The sequence below is a fragment of the Podarcis muralis genome, chromosome 14 (genome assembly GCF_964188315.1).
Source record: "Podarcis muralis chromosome 14, rPodMur119.hap1.1, whole genome shotgun sequence".
Lineage (NCBI taxonomy): Eukaryota > Metazoa > Chordata > Lepidosauria > Squamata > Lacertidae > Podarcis > Podarcis muralis.
The window spans coordinates 10,243,837-10,263,644 of NC_135668.1; the positions used below are offsets into that span (position 1 = coordinate 10,243,837).

Sequence of the window (19,808 nt, forward strand, 5' to 3'; positions counted from 1 at the left end):
TGAATAGATATACAATAAAAGGCACATAAATTTGCAAGAGTACAGTGGCTCAGAAAAGACCTTGCCAAAAAATAAATTGATTTAAGAAATATATTGAAGGAGATGTGGTAAGGTTGTGCATAGGAGGCAATACAGTTATGAAAATGGCAATTTACTGGAAAGCAGAATTACAAATTTAGCATTATGTTTTATTTCAAAATCCTTTAACAACAAATGAGAAATTTTGCATACTGACAGTAAATTGGAATTTGTCAGTGCTCTGCTATTCCTTTGTTTGCTCCAACTAGTAATTTAAAGGAAACACTGCTAGATGGTCTAATTGACCCTATCCTTGTCTCTCTCTGTTGGTGTCTATAATTAGACAAAACTCAGCACAACACACCACCCAAAACAGGCCTTTTTCAGAGCCACACCCAATCCACTACTGCCAGTTTCAGATTTTCTTCTTTCTCAATACAGGAATAAAGTTTTATGTGATTCAACGAAGAGAATATTCAAAGCACTTTATTTCTTCAAATACTGCCACAAATACAGCATTAATGACAAAAACAGAATTTTAAAAGCTACATTTCATACTTTCATCTGTTCCAACACTCCTACAGAAGCCATCTACAACTACAATAAGAACACTTGCAAAACTTGCAATACTTTTGTGTAAATTAAAATAACGATAGTTTTTTAAAAGGAATAAAAAATTAATATCACATAATAACAGAAATGAGATATAGGCAGTTTTAATCTTAGTAATGTATAACCAACATAGTGTTTTTGTGCAGAAACTAAATTGCATTTAAGTCAGAAATTGACAACTGACAGCATGCGAGTCCGATTGAGCCCCAAATCAACTTGATCTGTGCTCTAGTTAGCACCACTTTTTAATCAGATGAATTGAAAAGAATGCAGATTGATTGAAGGAAGAGACTATGGAGTAGAGGGAATGTGTGTCAATATGACATTCAAAGTTACCATGACAGTTTGGGCCCACTTTTCTAATCTAAGTAAATTAAATGCAGCTGACAATGTTCGGCATTTAAGGGGTGGGGGAACAAATCAACACATCAATGTATGATGAGACTTGGAAACTGAAATATGAGAAGGATCTCAGGATTCTAAGTTGTGGTGTTGTGATAGGTGAATTGCATACTAGGATTTGTAGTTTAAAAAAAGATATGATGAAAATGAAAGAGTGATGTAGAAATGATAGCACAGCAGTACACAAGCCATATTGGGATGCAGTGGTACCTCGGGTTACAGACACTTCAGGTTACAGACACTTCAGGTTACAGACTCTGCTAACCCAGAAATAGTACCTCGGGTTAAGAACTTTGCTTCAGGATGAGAACAGAAATTGCACCGCGGTGGCGTAGTGGCAGCGGGAGGCCCCATTAGCTAAAGTGGTACCTCAGGTTAAGAACAGTTTCAGGTTAAGAACGGACCTCCAGAATGAATTAAATTCTTAACCTGAGGTACCACTGTACTGCATTGTAGCCAATTTTAGTCATACTTAGAGCAGACCCACTGAAAGTAATGAGCATAACTAACTTAGCAGAACCTTTCATTTCAATGGTTGTTTGAGTAAAACCTAGTTGATACAGCCTCTCTCACACCATCACCACCTCAGGGTTTCTCACTCCAAAATCATCAGATATGCCCACATCCAAACAGCAAAACAACTGGAACAACTTAGTCAAGCAATCTGTTGTGCTACAGTGAAGTTAGACCTCCAAAATAAAATTTCATCTTTACTACCAATATCATATTGAATAATTATGTCAATGAATATTTCTTTAAAAGTCAGAATAAACTTCTAGATCACTGCCAGTTCACACGTCTTGGCCTTAGTCCTAGAGCATTATTGTACAAACAGCCTCATCTCATCCAACTAGATCTTGTATTTAGCATTCAAATTAGCATTGCACTTACATGATGAATGTATTGATATTACCAGAAATTCAATTTCAGTGGGAGTTAGGGAAACTAGAGGATCTTTACTTGAGAATATAAACCAGTGGCATAATTCAGTTGACCTACCATGATCTGTTTTGGAACTAAGTTTATGCCTAGCAGAGCTTTCTCTTAAAAATATTGCTACAACAAATGATTGCAGAAGAGGATAATTGGCACCATACTCATATGTAAAAAATAATATATGTGAAGCATAAATTAACTTAAGTACAAATTAGCTGGTGTCAATAACAAAATGAATATTGCAGTTCAAATTATTCTGCATATTCTAGCAGCAGTTTTCCAGCAGTAATGGGACTGCATTCTTCCATGATTATGTCATTCACTACTCCACACACAAAGTTCTATGGCATGCATCCAATGAATACAAACCACTGTGATACTGAAAGAAACAGTCTAAAACCCACCACATTTTGAATCATAGTGTTTGGGGCTGACAGACATCTTTGAAGTCAGACCCCAGCCCTTAAACAAGACCAGTACAGTATATTGAAACCATAGCTGATAGTTATCTCAGAAACTTTTAACAAACTGTGCAGTCTGGCAAAAGCAGCTCTAGAACCTCCTTTGGTAATTAATTCTTCTTCTAAATTAAATCTGTCCAGACATGTTTCTTCCCTATATTTGACCTAATACTTAACCAGTTGAGATCAGTGAAGATTATCACCTCCATAAAATTTTCCTCCCATGAGTATGCATTGAAAATGATTCCTCGTGGAGAAAGATTATACTGGCTGAAATTGGTTATCTAAAGAAAGTCACACACACAAGAGGACAGGCAGGAAGCTAATATCCTGCTTGTGCATACTTCCTGAAAAATCCATTTAGATGACCAATCTCAACTTAAAACCCCTCCCTTCAACATAAGCCTTGATGAGAAACATGCAAGCAATACTCTCATCAATCAACACATTATAAAAGCTTGCATAGAGTAAAAGGGGTACATGTCAAAGGACTTAAGGAAGCAGGGGTGCCAACTTTAATAAAATATTGGGGAGCAGGTAAGCCCCACATAATTGATTACAAGACACACACATCATTTGAATGGCAATGCCCATCAATGGCGGGCCCCCCCTCAAATATCTTATTTGTGGGGGCAAAGGGATCTTGGCTCCTAGGAGTTGGCTCCTATGCTAGGAAGGTAGACATTAACTTTAGCATTCAGCACAACAGTATAGCTGAAAAATAAGACCCCAGATGAAACACGCACTGACGCAAAAAATCCAAGGCATGTACAACCATTTGAGAGGCAAATGATCATAGTCCTGCCAACACCATTATGTCCCCCACAGCAAATAAACCTACAAATGGAAGGTGTGACATCCTGGGAGCAGTTGATTAATGCACACAGTGGGAAGGTGAGTGAGCTGGAAGAAATTAAAAAGCACAAGAGGTAGAGACACAAATATACATGCTCCCTGACCAGCACTCAGAAGCAGCAACCATCCCATCCATACTGCTACCAACAAGCATCCCCTCTCTTCTTATACAGATGTAGGCATCCATCACTCCAAGATCTGCACACAATAGCACACAAGTACTGCCATATCAGCAGAACTGAATGATGGCGCACTCTGTGTGCTACACCAACTTAACACACTATTCAGGGAGCGCTGGGTCTTTTTAGAATACTGCCACTCAGTCATGGCATCAGTTTATCACTGCTCCAAAACAAAACAAAATGGACAAAAGGCCAGAAACATATGCATGGTGTGAAGAGGTAGATAATGAGTGTGCAGCATATTACAGGCTAGGCTCACTGGAGACAACAAAGAGTATTGGCCTGACTGTAATTGCTGCCTTTGGCTGTGTTATCAGTACTTATAGACTCCCTCTATAACAAGAAACATGAAATCTAATCCCTCTGCTACTAAACTTCATTAGCTTCTCCTACTGCCTTTACACATCTCTATTTACATTAAGAAAAGAGCAAACAACTTTTCTGGAGCAAATCAACTTTGAACAATCTAAGAAGAACGAATGACAAAGTATACAAGGATAGGGAATTGAATCCAGATATTCAGTTTTATATCTGCTACACACTAACCAACAAACTGTCTCAATATCACAAAGAGTGAATGCTGCTGTTCCCATCACGGAAGTTTTGCTTACTGTGCTGATCATGATCTACAGCACTGGTCTTCAACTGTGGCTTGGGACTCACTACTGGGACAAAGGTGATCAAACCAGCAGCATTACCATCGTAAAATATAAAGGGGGGGAAGGTCCCCAAGTGCATATTTTGGTTAAAGGTGGGTCCTAGGTTTGGAAAAGCTAAAGAATCTAGAGTGGGAACAGGCTGTTCTTCCCAAAGTATCATCATTTTTGAAATCTTTCAATGGTGTTACCCTGACTCTGATGAAAAAGCCCGGTGTATATACATCACCCCACCATGAAAACAGAAAAATCAAGGGCCACCTGGCTCTCCTGAGTTTTCCTGCACAATCCGCAAGTAGTGAGGGGAAAGTAGTTATAGTCAGCATCAGGTTAAGTTATAGATTCAAGATAAATGAAAGAGGATAAGGATTTGCTAAATTGATTATGGAAATGGGAATACAAAAAGGGGAGGTGTGAGGAAGTCAAGGAAATAAGCAAATGAGTTTAAAGACATTGAAAAATGGATTTGTTTTTTTAAAAAAATTCTTAGTTATTTGTGTTTTATATATTGTATTTTCTTTTTTCTTTTTTATGTACTTTTTGGTAATTCTTGCATGTTTGTTGTATTTTTCTTGTTATTTTTTCTCTCTCGTCTATGTCTTCTTTTTATTTTGTAAATCTCCGTTTTTATTTCTTCTATTCTGTAAACTTATTTTTTTTGTAAAATGCTAATAAATATCATATATATATATATATATATATAGAGAGAGAGAGAGAGAGAGAGAGAGAGAGAGAGAGAGAGAGAGAGTGTCAGCATCATGCTTTATTAAAATACCTCCTGAATACTGAATCCTTTTGAGGACACTTACTTCTTCTTTCCCATCCTTTCCAACATTACTAAGCAGTTGGAAGAAGCTAGGACAAAGGGTGAAAAAGGAGCTGTGAATGGAGGGGAGCACTTTCCTCATCCTTTGGACCCCCTGGGAAACTCAACAAACCTGCTGGGTGTGGAGAGTGCAGCTGAATGACTAATTTCTATACGACATAATATATTAAAAATATCTCTAAGGGGTGTACAAAAAAGAAGCATCAGCAGCCAATAATCAAAAAATCAAAATAACATTGTAAAAGGAGCCAGCCATGGAAATTCTGTAAAGCCACCTCTTTTAAAGATGCTGAACACTTCTAGAAAAAAGCTGGTCTTGCTTATATTAGAAAGATGACACAGCAATAAAACAGGAATGGGTTTCCAGAAGGTTTATTCAAGGAAGCCGTATCCAAGAGTACATTTAAATGGGCATGAGGCCACTAGCTAAGTAACATGGGCAGTAGCTTCAGTATGCCATGCCTCTATTATGATAAATCTCAGAGGTTTAGTTAAATAAAGGAGCCAGCAGTTATTTCAAAATAGAGTTGTTTTTACCAGAAGGACAGCTTTAAAAGAATTTTCAGCAACACTGAGGAAATATGTTCATTGACTTTAGGATGGGTTCTGATAATTATGTTGATCCTAGGGTATACAGTGGTACCTCTAGATGCAAACGAGATCCATTCCAGAGCCCCATTCGCATCCTGAAGCTAATGCAACCCGCATCTGCGCGGGTCGCGATTCACCGCTTCCGCAGATGCGCGCAACGTCATTTTGAGCATCTGCGCATGCGGCAAAACCCAGAAGTAATGCGTTCCATTACTTCAGGGTCGCCACAGAGCACAACCCGAAAATGCTCAACCCAAAGCTACTTCAACCTGAGGTATGACTGTAGTTCTCTCTCAGAGCACTCTGTCAAATTTGAACATGTGCAGTCACAGTCTAGGATACAATTATGTGGGTGCTTTCTTCTAAAATCAACAGTGGTTAGCTACACAATTCTGTGCAGGATACATCTCCAGACATTTTCTATAACTCTAGTAGTCTATATAACACATTGCTTTCTCAGCATATAAAGAATGGTTGTACTACCTTCACAAAGCAATAGAAGCCCACAAGCAAGCAAAATTCCTAAATCAGGCATGTTCAAGGTCTGTTTCGGGGGCCCAATCTGGCCCGCTGGTCAGTTTAATCCAGCCCCTGTGGCAGTTCATTTCCTGGGGTAAAATCCTAAAAAACCTCCACAACTTCAGTTCTAAGAAAAAGTCAACAACTTTGGGGTAAACTCATAAAAAAGCTCAACTACTTCAAAGGTCAACAACTTTGGTTGCCCCTTTGGTCGGCCCTCACGGCCTTTCACTTCATCAAATCTGGCCCTCTTTGAAAAAAAGTTTGGACAACATTGTAGATGAATTGTCTTGGGTGAGTCTAAGCGTCTCACAATGAAACAGAAAGTCCTGATTCAGCCTTGCTTCCAGTGATGGATGGTGGCAAAAGGAAAGTGTGTGTGTGTGTGTGTGTGTGTGTAGTAAGTATACTACCCTATACCCATAGAAATAATGCAGAATACCAGCCTTTATTTCCTGTTTCTTCAGAGACAACAAATGTTTGATCAATATATTAAAATACACACATCCACACACACCTATGTAGGAACTCATTTCCAACAGGAACTCTTGCATAAAATGTTAAGTGTTTTCCCCTCACCCTCCCCTCCAACAGTGGATCAAACATGATGGGTGCCTGGGGCCAAATATATTCATAAGCTTGAGATTCAATTGCATAGACACTATATGCTATATTTGGATCTCAATATCTGAAACAAAAAAAAAAAGTTAGTGTAAAGTATTTTAACTTCTTGATTCCTTGATAAATATTGCCACATATTATGCCTGGCCCTGACCAAGTATCAGGCATGAAGTCCTCAGAGGGTGAACCAGACACCCCAGGGGTCAAGGACCTTGAGGAGATAGCAGAGTTCACTGGAACCAGTGCTGAACAGTGTTTGAAACTGGGGTAAAAAAGCTAGGAGCCAAATGGCTTCTGGAACCTGGGTTGTAGGAGCCAAAACAGAATGTCTAGTTGCCATGGGTGGGGCAACATTTATAATTTATTATTCTGATATGCATGAATTAATAAGCAATTCACGTGACACATTGTTAATATCACATTTTAGCAGAAATTGTTAATGCATGTTTAAGTTGGTGTTGACAATAAAAATATTAGTGCCATACTTCAGTTTTCAAAACACTCTACTCTTTATTGTTAGACTTAACATATTGTCTATCCTTAACATATGCTTCAAGGCTTCAAAGTATGTACCTTTCAGTAATCCCGGAGTGTCAGCCAGGCACAAAAAATGAAACCCAGACTTTTTGAGGTGCTAGCAAACGGAGCATCTTTAGGCGCAAAAGGCGCCTGGTGCCCTGCTTGCCGAAGACGTCCCTAAATAGGCTTCTGTGGAGAGACCTGATGAAGAATCCTTGGAGAAGAGGAGCAGAACCACCCTCCAGTCCTCAGGAACACTAGCACCCAAGTTCAGGCTGAAGAGCAATGACATGCATAGCGTGTCGCTGTTACTCCAGAGTCACTGTACAGCCCATAAGTAAGCAATCCTTGAAACATTTCCATCACCAGCAGCTGTGGTCAGAGTGGGGTCTAGGAACCAGAGCATATAAGGTTTCTCTTCTTGAGTTTTCCAGTTTCTGGGAACACCACAGGTCTCTGGATCTTTGTTCCCGATTCTAATGCCCCCTCCTTGCTGTGCTGTACCTTCTCTGAACTCTCTGTGATACTGACTTTGGGTAGTTGCCTGATCTTGCCTCTGGGTCTTGTTTTAGACCTAGACAAATTATCTATGTCTGATCTTACTGTGTTTGGACTGTGCTGTAGCCCTCAACCTGCCTTCATTGGTGGGTGTTTTGGTAAGAGACTTATACCTCCTGGGACAAAGGGTACTTATAGCAGCACATCAGGTAATGTATGCATTTTCATTCTCAACTAGCATTTTTTAAAAGTATTTTCCTACCCTATTTCAACTCCTATAAAGCAGATGCATCTGACAAAAGGATCATGTCCACAGTTTGAAACAACCTCAATTTTACTAATGACGAACTTACAATAACTAATGTATGTCCAAAGTCTATATACAGTACTTTTATCAAAAATTAACACTGATCTTTACTCAGTATGCTATCCTAAGGATGAGTAACCCAGTTTACAGATCATTAGCAACATATAAAAAATATAAAAGTATAAAAGGGCACTTTTAAAAGAGAGAACTTTGCCACATTATCTTCCTCAGACTCAGGCTTGCCTAACTTGCAGCAAATTTCCCACTTGTTTTAATGACTGTAGACTCCACTGCATATATTTGTGTCTTGGAATGGCAACAGCCATTTGCAAATTCTTCCTCTAGAAAATGTAATACAGACTGGTTTCCTCTACTGGTGTTGCAAGTTCACTTGATTTGGAAAATATTTAACAGCTGCCCTGTGCTTTGCCCCTCATAGACAAGGATTTTCATAGGCAATAATTAGAGAACCAAAGGTTTGTTTGTGAAACAGAAAATTTGTGTGTATTTCTGTAACTAGGAATGAAAATAAAATACAAAGTAAAAAGAAACTTCAAATTAATTTAGTTTCTGAAAATATTTGCTTTTTAATCTTTATCACCAATTCTTTAGTAATAATCAAAGAGCCATTTAACATGGCAGAATGGGTTACAGCTACACGTAATTTCATTCAACACTGGAAAAAATACTTAATGCTTGGATGCTAGCATTACCCTATAAAACCACTACCCATGTACATGGTTAAATATATTATTCAGTTTCCTCAATGTCAGCACCATATTTTTAGGAGACCAGGAAGGCAGGTACTTGGGACTCTGCCAGCACTCTTCACTTCCTTATTTACTGGAGATTTTTAAATGCTATTCCAGTACATACAGAGGTGTTACTATTCTTCACAAAACAGAAACTGTAAGTTTATTACTTTGTAGGGTTATATTTCAGAAAACTCAAATTTTGAGCAAAACCCAGCATGTGCTTAAATATATCTGAGCAGCAGTGTGATGAAGAGGAAAGCGGCACTAACTTCTTCTTTAACACCACAGCTGCAGTCGATATGCCGCACAACCGAACGAAGTTCCAAGTAGCCTTATTATACAAGGACAATGGAGCTAGGACAAATCTGAGGAGCCGAAGGACCCTTTAATGATCCTCCACCAGCCTCAGCAGTTTTTTGTCTTTCTGTTTTTGTACTATCTGTCACTCGATGTTTTAAATCCCCTGTCCCTTTTGTTACCCCCCCCTTTGCCCCCCCCTTTCTTTAAGTACTCGCCCAGGACGATATCTACCTTTATCTCCCCACCCCCATTTTATGTTGTTATTTCTATGTATATCATGCTATGGCCACACGGCTAACGCAATAAAATCTATTGATATCTGAGCAGAGTTCTAGGATCTGGAAAGGAAAGCGCAAATTTTGTATGGGTCTTTAAGCAGAGGGAGGGGGGGTGTCTTGGCGTCCGCGCCTCTGGAGAAATGGGGGCTGGAGGGCTCAGAGCTCGGGCAGACCTGCAGTTCCCAGGGGTCTCACCTGCCTCAGTCAACAGAGAGAGGGAAAGAAAGATTGGGGAGGGGAAGCCTGACTGACCCTGGAGACGAGTGGAGAGTCGACCGTGTGAGGTGCAGGACGGCGTGCGCAGGATGCTACCGCTGCAGTAAGGGTTTTTATACTGGGTTGTAGATTGCAGCCTGGTCTATTGCTTTCATTTTAAGGATCAATGGCCTCGTTAGATAGTAAAATTCATGTTAAATTGCTGTTTCAGGGGTTGTTTTTCATCGTCTGGAAAGGATTAATCCGTTTTCCATTTCTTTCTGTGGGAACGTACACCTTGGTTTAAGAACGCTTTGGTTTAAGAATGGACTTCCGGAACGGATTAAGTTCGTAAACCAAGGTACCACTGTATTTTGGATTGCAGTCCCACTCTTCCAAATACAAACACAAGCCAAGGAAGCATTTATCCATCTCATCTCATCTTCCACTATTAACAGATAATCTCTGCAGCAGGTGGGACAGGACTTGGCTAGTAGGCATGCTGGGCTGGCATCACTAAAGACTTTTTAGTACAGAGAGGAAAGGGGAAACTATAATTGTGGGAAGTGTATGTAAACCCCTCCCCCCTCCACTCTATGGCTGGAGGAAGAGGCAGCCATTGCCTCTATTCAGGAAAGACTGTCCAAGTGCTGGGATGGCCAGCTGGCAGACAGACTACAATCCTCTCTAAACAAGAGTTTTGAAAGGAAACATATCTGAAAAAATTGTGAATACTAATTACAGAAACTTAAAAAAAATACTTGAAATATACTCTAGTCTAAAGTACTTGAATTAACTTTTAATCTACCTTAAAATAAATATTTTGCTATTTAATAGATATTGCAGTTGCTTCAGTGATTTCAGAAACAGAACCTCAACATGCTGTAAAATCACTTGACACTGTAAACTGGAAGAAAGGAATTCAGTCTCTTTCCAAACTACCTTTTATTGCCATGTCAAAATCTTAACTTAAAAAAAAAGAAAAAGAAAAAAAGATCACATACCACAATATTTATTTAAATACCCTATTTAGTGAAAGGAGGAGCCTGATACACACATCTGTACCTAATAAGTAAAATAATGTTCTATATTATTTTACAAGCAAGAGAGGAGCTTCAGCTGACAAAATGAATTGGCCCTAGTGACAAAACAAGCAAGTTTTGCAGCTTGGGAGCTCAGCAGCCAAGAGGCCAAGGCAGACGACTCTCACCCTTCTATTTTAACCAGGCTCCCAAGTAAACAACAAGTATGCAGGAATAAAGCCAGTAAAGGTGTGAGGGCTATCCAGAGTACTGCACAGCACTTCACCTAACAAACCTATCTGCCTACCGGACAGGAGTATGCCCAATGCAATGAGCTTCTAGTTCTCAGGAAATATGTTTGTTCTCTAGATACCAAGGTGGCTGACCTGGAAAAGCTCAGAGAGGTTGGTGGATGAAGCCTTCAAGGATATGATAGTGGCATCTCACACCTGGGGTGACAGCTCCTCCACTGTCAGAGTCTCAAGGAAGAAGGGCATCACTCTGAGAAAGAGGAAAATGATCCCTTAGAAGAGACCCGTTCCTTGGGGGCTGAGCAATGTCCTCTCACCAAGGATACTTAACTGGGGTAGGGGTGTTAGAAGCAGCATTCAAAATTCACAAGACGCCAGACGCATTTTGCACCTACAGTCGCCAAAATGGAATGTCTAGCTGCCATTCTGGGGTAAGATGGCACGAAAATCATTCAATATGACTTTTTGGTTCCTGAAATTCAGTCTGATCGTGCAGATAAAATATCACAGATGGAATTCTAAAGGATGTGTTGTTAGCATGTGAAAACAGGCAAGATCCAAGGATCCCCAGGCATGCACCTCCCAATGGTGGAGACATCAGTCGCCATCCTGGCACCCAGACATCTTCACTTGGTCACAAGCAGCTGATAGCCAGCTGCAAAATTCACATGTGAATTCCACACACAGCCTCTAAGGGATAAGAGTGAAAACATTTATGATTATCAAAAAGAAGGAAGGGATAAAACTAGGCATTGAAAGTGCAGGGCACATGATAGCAATTCAAAAGGGCCAAGGGGCCATATAGCAAAATTCACACATCAAACACATTTGAAGGCACACAGTCTTCAATAAATGTTTCTATGCTAATGCTGAAGCCTCTATGTCAAGAGGGTTAAGGTGCCATGCTTGGTCTTAAACCAGAGTATAGATATAGTGGCTGGAATGGAAAATGCCAGTGGGCCATTATTATCTCTGAATACAAACTATATGAAGAACAGAGGAAATAACACTGGTGGTGGCAGTACTACATACATCAAAGAGGTCAGAGGAGTCCAGCAAACTAGAAATAGAAAAAGGAGAAGAATCTTCTACAGAAATCACTATGGGGAGTAGTATCAGCCTCTGACAGTAATTCACTATTGGAGTCATACTGTCACGATCCTGCCCAAAATCCCCAGGGTGACCTTGATATAGATAATGAAATCAGGGATACATCCAAAGGATGCTTTAATGAGTGATTTCTATTACTCTCACAAATATTGGGTAAATATGTGTTTCACTCAGAGATAGGTACCCTAAAAGAATATGCCTAGAAGATTATAAAACTGACCAGAAGGACCATGACTCCCAAGACCTGGTACGAGACATGTCATTGAACACACAAGGAACAGTGACCATAATGCCATCAAATTCAACATATGTAAATTAACAATTCTGAAGGACGTCTTAAACAGCAAAATTTGACTTCAAAAGGAGAAATTCCAAAAAAATGAGGGAATTGATAAGAAAGTTGAAAGAGAAAAGCGGAAAAGAAAAATATATTCAGAATGCTTGGAGTTTTTTGAAAACCACAATAACAGAAGCTCAGTTTGAATATATAGGAAAGGTACCCCCAGGGTTAAAAGGATGCAAGAAGCTTCAGAAAATGGATATCTCATACAAAGGAGAACAAAAAGGAACTCAAATCTTTGACAAAATAAATGCCAGCAGGCAATGAGGGAAGTAAAAACAATGGTTTTTGAGGAGTACATTGCTAAACGTTAAAAAAAATATGATCAAGAAAATTATGATTGGAAAGTAACATGCTAGAAGCAAAAAAAAACTAGACTAGAGAAGCAGTTGGACCTCTGGGCAACAAGGGAGTCAAAGGTGTGCTAAAGGGGGGGGGGGGAGGGGGACTGCCAAGAAGCAAAATTATTAGCATTTGTCCACAGTGGCAGGTATAAAGCAGACTCCTTAACGAACTTCCTGAGGAAAGGAGTGTGAGAACTGAGGCAAAAAATAGTGGTAAGAAATGAAGTTATAGGCCTTACTGATGAATTAAAAACCAACAAACTGATAGGTTTAGAGAGTTCTTAACTCAAATATGAAATTGCTGATCTTCTAACAAAAAAATGTAACTTGTCACTAGGATCACCCTCGGTATCTGAGGACTGGAAAGCAGCCAATGTAGTACTGATTTTTAAAAAGGGATCCCAGAAGGAATCCAGGAAATGACCAGCTGGCTTGTTCCAACATCTTTTGGGAAAACTGGTGGAAAACATTATTAAGGATAGAATTAAGGACTGGAATGACATACTTGCACCAGCTCCTCATCCTGCAACCTAGTCGTTCACTGGACTGCTCTGTGTTTGACCTTGGACTGTTCCTGGACCTTGCCTTTTGCATTGCCCCAAGGATTTGACTTCAGACCACAACCAGAAGAAGCCCACCAATAATTAACATCTCATCCTCCACCCCTGCTGGCCAACACCCCTGCTTTACGCCTTCCACGGGCAGCAGCCTGGATGCCAAGATCAAGGTGCAACTCATCTAGGCTGCCAGAACCCTGCTGAGGCACCCTCACTGCCTTTATTGTGGCCCATCCCTCCTGCATGGTAGACTCAGCTGGCTGCCCTACTCGCTCCCCTCAGCAGCCGCAGCTGCCTCCTCTGCCACCACATCAGCCAAGGAGCAACTGAGGAAATTGGAGCAGCCGTTGGTGGATGGGTTGTAGCACAGTAAGATCATCCTGAGCGTGGCAGTACTGCTGGACCTCCTGGACAGCCTCTACACTGAGTGCAGCCGTAAGCTCGCTACTCCAGAGGGACAGGCTCATCTCAGACTTTGTTTCGGAATGGAGCTCCTGATTATTAAGAGCAACAGGGGCAAGTTCCTCATCAACAGTGCATAGGCATGTTACCTAGAGTCAACATCCACATTACCACTTATAGGCCCCCCAAAACCCCAGTCTCCACCATGGCCAACTACCCAAGGACCCCAACCAGTGCAACATCTGGCTGAATTGGTCAGCCAGACCAATGGTCAGCCAGTTCAATGAACTGAACTGAACAGAGTGAAAGATTATGAGTTATGGGGGCATGGAGTGTGTGTGTATAAACTTAACAGTGCTTAGCTTATTTTTGTAGTTTTTGCTATTTTGCTAATGTTAATATTGTTTTATGCTGTATTGATTTGTTTATCATATAATATGACTTTTGCTGTTGTGTGTTTAGCTTATTTTTTAGTTGTTAAGTGTTTTATAGATTATCATTGTTTTGTTGATGATCTGTTAATTATTTTATATGATTTATGCTATATTTTTAATGTTCTATATTTTTAATGTTCTATTATGTTTTGCTATGTTACTGTTATTTATTGTTTTTAAGCCACTTTGAGATTCACTTGAATGAAAATTGGCATAGAAATACAATAAATCAAATCAATCAATTACCGAGAATATAGAAGAACAAGTTCTACTAGGGTAGAATGAGCATGGCTTCCACCAAGGTAAGTCCTGCTTAACAAACATTTTGCAGTTCTTTAAAAATGCCAGCAAGCATATAGATAAAGGTGAATCAGTTGCTTTGTGTGCCTAGAATTTGAAAACACTTTTAACAAAGCACCTCACTAAAGACTCCCAATTAACCTTAGCAGTCATGGCATAAGAGGAGATGTCATCTTATGAATATCTGGTTAAGGAACAGGAAGCAGAGCACAGGAATAAATGGACAGTTCTTACAAGGGAGGGATGTAAAAAGGGAAGCCCTAAGAACTGGCATTGGGTCCTGTGCTTTTGAACTTTTTCATAAATGACCCAGAGTTAGGTGTGATCAATGTTTGCCCATAACACCAAATTGTTCAGGATAGTAAAAAACAAGCAAGGATTGAAAGCAGTTTGAAAAACATCTCTCCAAACTGAGTGAATGGGCATTAAAACCGCAACTCAATGTAAGCAAGTGTAAAGTGATGATAATTAGGTTTTAAAAAAAAAGGCATCTAAGCAGGGACATGATGAAGACGTAAAAAAAAAAAAATGTATGCAGTGGAGACATTTCTATTCCTCTCTTTTAATACCAGAACCCAGGATCAAGGCCATCCAATTAAGCTGAATGTCGGACAGATCAAAAGAGGTATTTCTCTACACAGCACAATGTTAAGCTATAGAGCTCACTGCCATGAGAAGTATTAACAGCCTCCAACTTAGATTTTAAAATAGATTTGGGACAAATTCATGGCTTATAAGACTATCAATGGCTACTGGACATGGTGGTGATACTGTCAGAGGAAGTATGCTTCTGAACACCAGTTGCTGTGATTCACAAGTGTGCAGAACGCTGTTGTACTCAGGTCTTGCTTGTGGACTTCCCATAGGCATCTGGTTGGCCACCATGAGAACAAAATACTAGACTAGATAGGCCTTTGATCTGACATAGCAGGGATCTTCTTACATTCATATTAACACCAAATACCAACTTATGGTAAGGCATTAATGAAAGTTAAGCATAAATAAAACTCTTCATCTTTAAGAAGAAGAGTTTGGATTTGATATCCCACTTTATCACTACCTCAAAGAGTCTCAAAGCGGCTAACATTCTCCTTTCCCTTCCTCCCCCACAACAAACACTCTGTGAGGTGAGTGAGGCTGAGAGACTTCAGAGAAGTGTGACTGGCCCAAGGTCACCCAGCAGCTGCATGTGGAGGAGCGGGGACGCGAACCCGGTTCACCGGATTACGAGTCTACCACTCTTAACTACTACACCACACTGTCTTAAGGACAAAGCACCTTTTGTGACCCTTTATAAAGATGTACCCGCCGACTATCTGGCACCTCAGCCTCAGTGCTCCATATATGAGAATATTACATATGTATAGAATCCCCATTACATAAACTTTGGCAGGGGAGCAAAAAGTCACTTTCTATCCTTAAGATTTATTGTAAAAACTGAAGCAAAGATAAAATGATACTAAAGTCTAGTTGTATAATAACCATCTGATGGGTGACTATCATTAGTCAAAACCAGAGATGAAACAAAGCACTCAATTTCCTTTTAAGTAAATATTTTTAGCTGCTATGTCTATTCTTTCACAACTTTCACTAAAGTTGCTGCCATACTAGAACACTGTAAGAGCAGACATTAGCAAAACTCCATAAATACATGTGAATTATCAATATGAATTCTCATGATAAAGTCATTAAAAAAACTGCAACATTTTAATCAGACAGCCACAGTAATATACTAAGTTACCCTCCTAAGCATAACTTCATGAAAAAACCTACTAGATCTACTGAAACACAGGGTGATAGTCAGCTAACTGATTCATGGAGGAGATACACTGAAATCAGTGAACTTAAATTACTTAAGTCCATTGATCCTGATGAGTCTATTCCAAGTATGACTTAGCTGGATATCAACTATTGCTTTCAAGCTTTTCTAAAGCCAAACAGTTCAAACAATTATATGAATACAAACCTTACTATATATAATTTTCAAAATATCAGCAAATATTTCTCAAACCTTGTTCAAATTTGATTTAAACAGTGAAGTATGACATTGCAAACTATACAGCGAATAAAGACTTTTGGCCACATTTAAAGGAGATGCAGTTGACAAACTTATCTTTCTTTACATTAGATATTCTCTTTAAAAATAGTTTTTTTCTATTTTTTAGGTGATGAACAACATTAAATGAAAACCAAACAACTTACACTAGATGCTCTCATGCACTGTGGTGCTTGTTAGTGACATGGTTGCTGTGGCTAGTATACTGCACAGCTGATTAAGTTTCATTTACCCATTTTATTATCTTTAGCAGGCATATACAAAAACACTATATGGTATACAGTTATTAAATTCATACGAAAGGAACAAAGAAACTTCTTTTAGTTGATTGTAGCATCAAATACCTGAACCGTGAACAGTTAGTAATATTAACTGTGCTTGCTTGTAACTCTGTGGTTATTATAACTAATAAGTACACATTTTAAACGTATCCACCTTTTCTGATTCCTGCAACTTGCCATGTAATTCTATAACCTCACCTTCTGTAAATGGAATATAGGTTGTCTTTATTTAAAAATTAACAAAGCTTTTGTCTGAGTTCAGTAGGTTTAGAAACAATTTATAGCTAACATTTTCAATAGTATCTATTAAAGCAGAGCTACTGCAAGGACTGGGGGAGTTCTACAGGCAGGTATTTATTTGAGTTGAAGGACTTTCAACTAGCTGTGTTGAAAATATAATGGATAAAAATAAGTATGTTTTTTATTTTGCATCATGATAACTAAATCACATAAAATTTATGTAAAACATACATTGCTAGATACTAGCAGTACATAATTATATGTGGCTCTCTTTAATATTAAATGCAGCCGGTACAGACCTGTTATGTAAGTCTTGGGTAATTTTCCTAATCAACAAAACTGAGACTAGGATCCAAAGCAAAGTGCATCTAATTCTAGGTACTCAAAGGGGCTTTCAAGTTGTGTTTCTCAACAACAGTCTCCTACCTCATTGCCAATGTCACATAAGAAAGCCTGGCTGAATTGAGAGAACTGTAGAAAGCAGTTTGTGATACCACATGGTAGCCAGCTGTTTGGATAAAGAAAAGTATAAAAATCTTACTTAATGTGTGCAAGCCATTCAGCATGACTAGTCATTTTAAGGAGTCTGACAATTTCTGAGGACAAATAGCAAAATAATTTATTTGGTCTTGTTTCCATAGCATGTTACCATGGAAGACTTGTACTTCTTTCTGGATTATTTATGGACTTCCATGCTTAATAATGCTAAACATAATCCACCCAAAGTTAAGAACTTTTCAATTCTGTTGGTATTGATGGAAGAAAGTCAAATGCTTGTTTAGTAATTCCACAAATTCAAATGGATTTAGAAGGGCTTAACTTTGAAAAGGCTGTGGTCGCTTCCTTTTAAAAAAATAAAAATAAACCCACACCATCCTGCAGTGATCCTGAGCTACATTTTCACCTTTGCAGGACTCACATACAAGTTCCTTAGAGTAATACATTTATTCTCCTACACTGCTGTATAACCGTTTTTCCTCCTTTAAAAGGGAGCTTTGTTAATTTCATTTTTGCAGAAAATTGATCAAGGTTTTTTTAGGGGGAAAGGGTAAGGAGACATGATACACTATGTACAAGAGCAGTGGAGTGCACAGACTGAAATGTGTGTGCTTGTGTATTAAATGGGAAGCTTGCTGAAATGGCTGGGGTGGGCTGGGGTAGGGCGGCTTTGAGCCAATTTTCTGTTGATGCTGCTGCCAAACACCCAGTCACTAAAGCCTGCTTTTAAGAAGGCTTAGGAAAAAAGCACAACATGACACAAGAAAGAGTGGGGATTGCATGGCTTGTCATTACTGAAAGAGTAAAACAAACACGGGCTAACCCAGGATATAAACCTTTTCACACTTGATGCTTCATTTTAAAGGATTTTTACATTTAAGCCCAAAAGCTCTATATACAATGCTATCCACACTGCAGAGTCATGTTGAAAATACCCTTGAGGAAAACATAGCCACAACAAATTCTGTGCATCCTTTATAGCTTACAGTGATGTTTCAGTCCAACACTGCTTAGCAGTGATGTGACAGAATGTACTGATTTGTCTCCATACTGCAGTGTTCTAACTGCACAGCAAACCCACAGACTAAACTAAGAGTCATAGCTACTTCCAGAAATCCTGCTATTACACTGAAGTATAAGAAAAGGTTGCTTTGTTATCCAGTACACACAGCTGCAAAGAATAAAAGAAAAAAAACTGAAATACAAAAGTTTTCACTGACAAAGTCTTAAGGAAGTGGAGAATTCTGAAATTTAAGAGATGCAGGCAAAAGACCCTCTATATCGTGTAGGGGAGGGGGAAAGTGTTTTTGGTTTTTCTTTTCTTTTATCAGCCAGCCTGGCCAGGAATCTTTTCATTTGGATCACAATGGAGCAGCTGTAGCCCAGATTTCAGCCCCAGACACATGCAATGCAACAGCAACCATCATTTTTTTCCCCAACAGTGCCAGAAATACAAGACACTGTAGCAGGGTTCCAAAAATGGATGATCTCATACTACATCCACACCGCAGGGATGGGGGTGGGTAGCGAAGCAGAAGGCTCCATGACCTTGCAAGCAGTTTCCAAAGGGGGGGGGGGAGGTAATATCTAGAAGGGGGGCTGGGGGAGGAATCTTTTAAATACATTTCGTGAGAAACATGCAGAGGCACCCGGGAGCCCCTGACGGTGGACAGAACCAGCAAAGCCGGAAGGCAGAGGGAGAAGGAAGGCTACCGATGCCCTGGAATGAATGAACATCCCGCAGCTCCCTCCCACCCCGTTTAGGACGCAAGGGACTAGAAACCTGCCCAGCCACCCGCTCCGTCAGGATTAGAAGCAGGATTAGGATTAGGACTAGGTCCCCCCCTCCCCTCCCCCGTTCCTCCCAACCATTTCCTATCTTCCCGCCCGTCAGGTTACGAAGGAAGCAGGAGGCATCGGGGCGGCAGAGGCGGCCGCCTAGCACAGCCGCAGGTGCCGAGGCGGCGACCGGAGACCGTGAGGGGAAAGGAAGCCCGGCTGAGAAGGGCTCCGTCCGCGGTGCCGCGTCGCCCCCCGCCGCCTCATAACCGGCTGCACTGAGAGGAAGCAGAAGGAAGGAAGGAAGAGCCGCCAACCCGGCAGGATTTTGGAGCCCGGGGACTCCGGGGAATGAGAGGAAGGCGCCTCACCTGTGGGTCGGGCGGGGCCGCCGCATCCCTCCGTTTATCGTGCCCCCTCACGGGCTGCGAGAGGCGGGGAGGGGAAGACGACGACGACGACCGCCAGCACCGCCGCGCCGCAGTCTCCGCCTCCTCCTGCTGCTGCTGCTGCCGCCGCCTCGCGTCCGCGCTCCTCAGCCTCCCTTCCCTCGCCCCCACCCTCCGCCGCTCTGTGAGGGAGACGCCGCTTCGCCTCGCTCCTCTGCCCCCTCCCTCGCGCGCCCTCACACACACACGAAGGCACGCGCAAAGCCCGCCTCTC

At 40.5% G+C, this 19,808-nt stretch overlaps 1 protein-coding gene across 9 annotated transcripts in view; it reads right to left on the reverse strand.

Annotated features, from left to right (window-relative positions):
- Window positions 1-19,750, reverse strand: part of MYO9A (myosin IXA) — a 177,518-nt gene extending 157,768 nt beyond the window's left edge. For 6 of the 9 annotated variants that reach the window (XM_077918913.1, XM_077918914.1, XM_077918916.1 and 3 more), the window contains exon 1: window positions 19,517-19,748. The gene's annotated coding sequence lies outside the window, so the exon portion shown is untranslated. Of the gene's footprint in view, window positions 1-17,294; window positions 17,377-19,516 lie in introns of all 9 variants that reach the window. The other 3 variants (XM_077918911.1, XM_077918918.1, XM_077918917.1) reach the window with 3 other exon arrangements.
- Window positions 19,751-19,808: the final 58 nt, after the last annotated feature.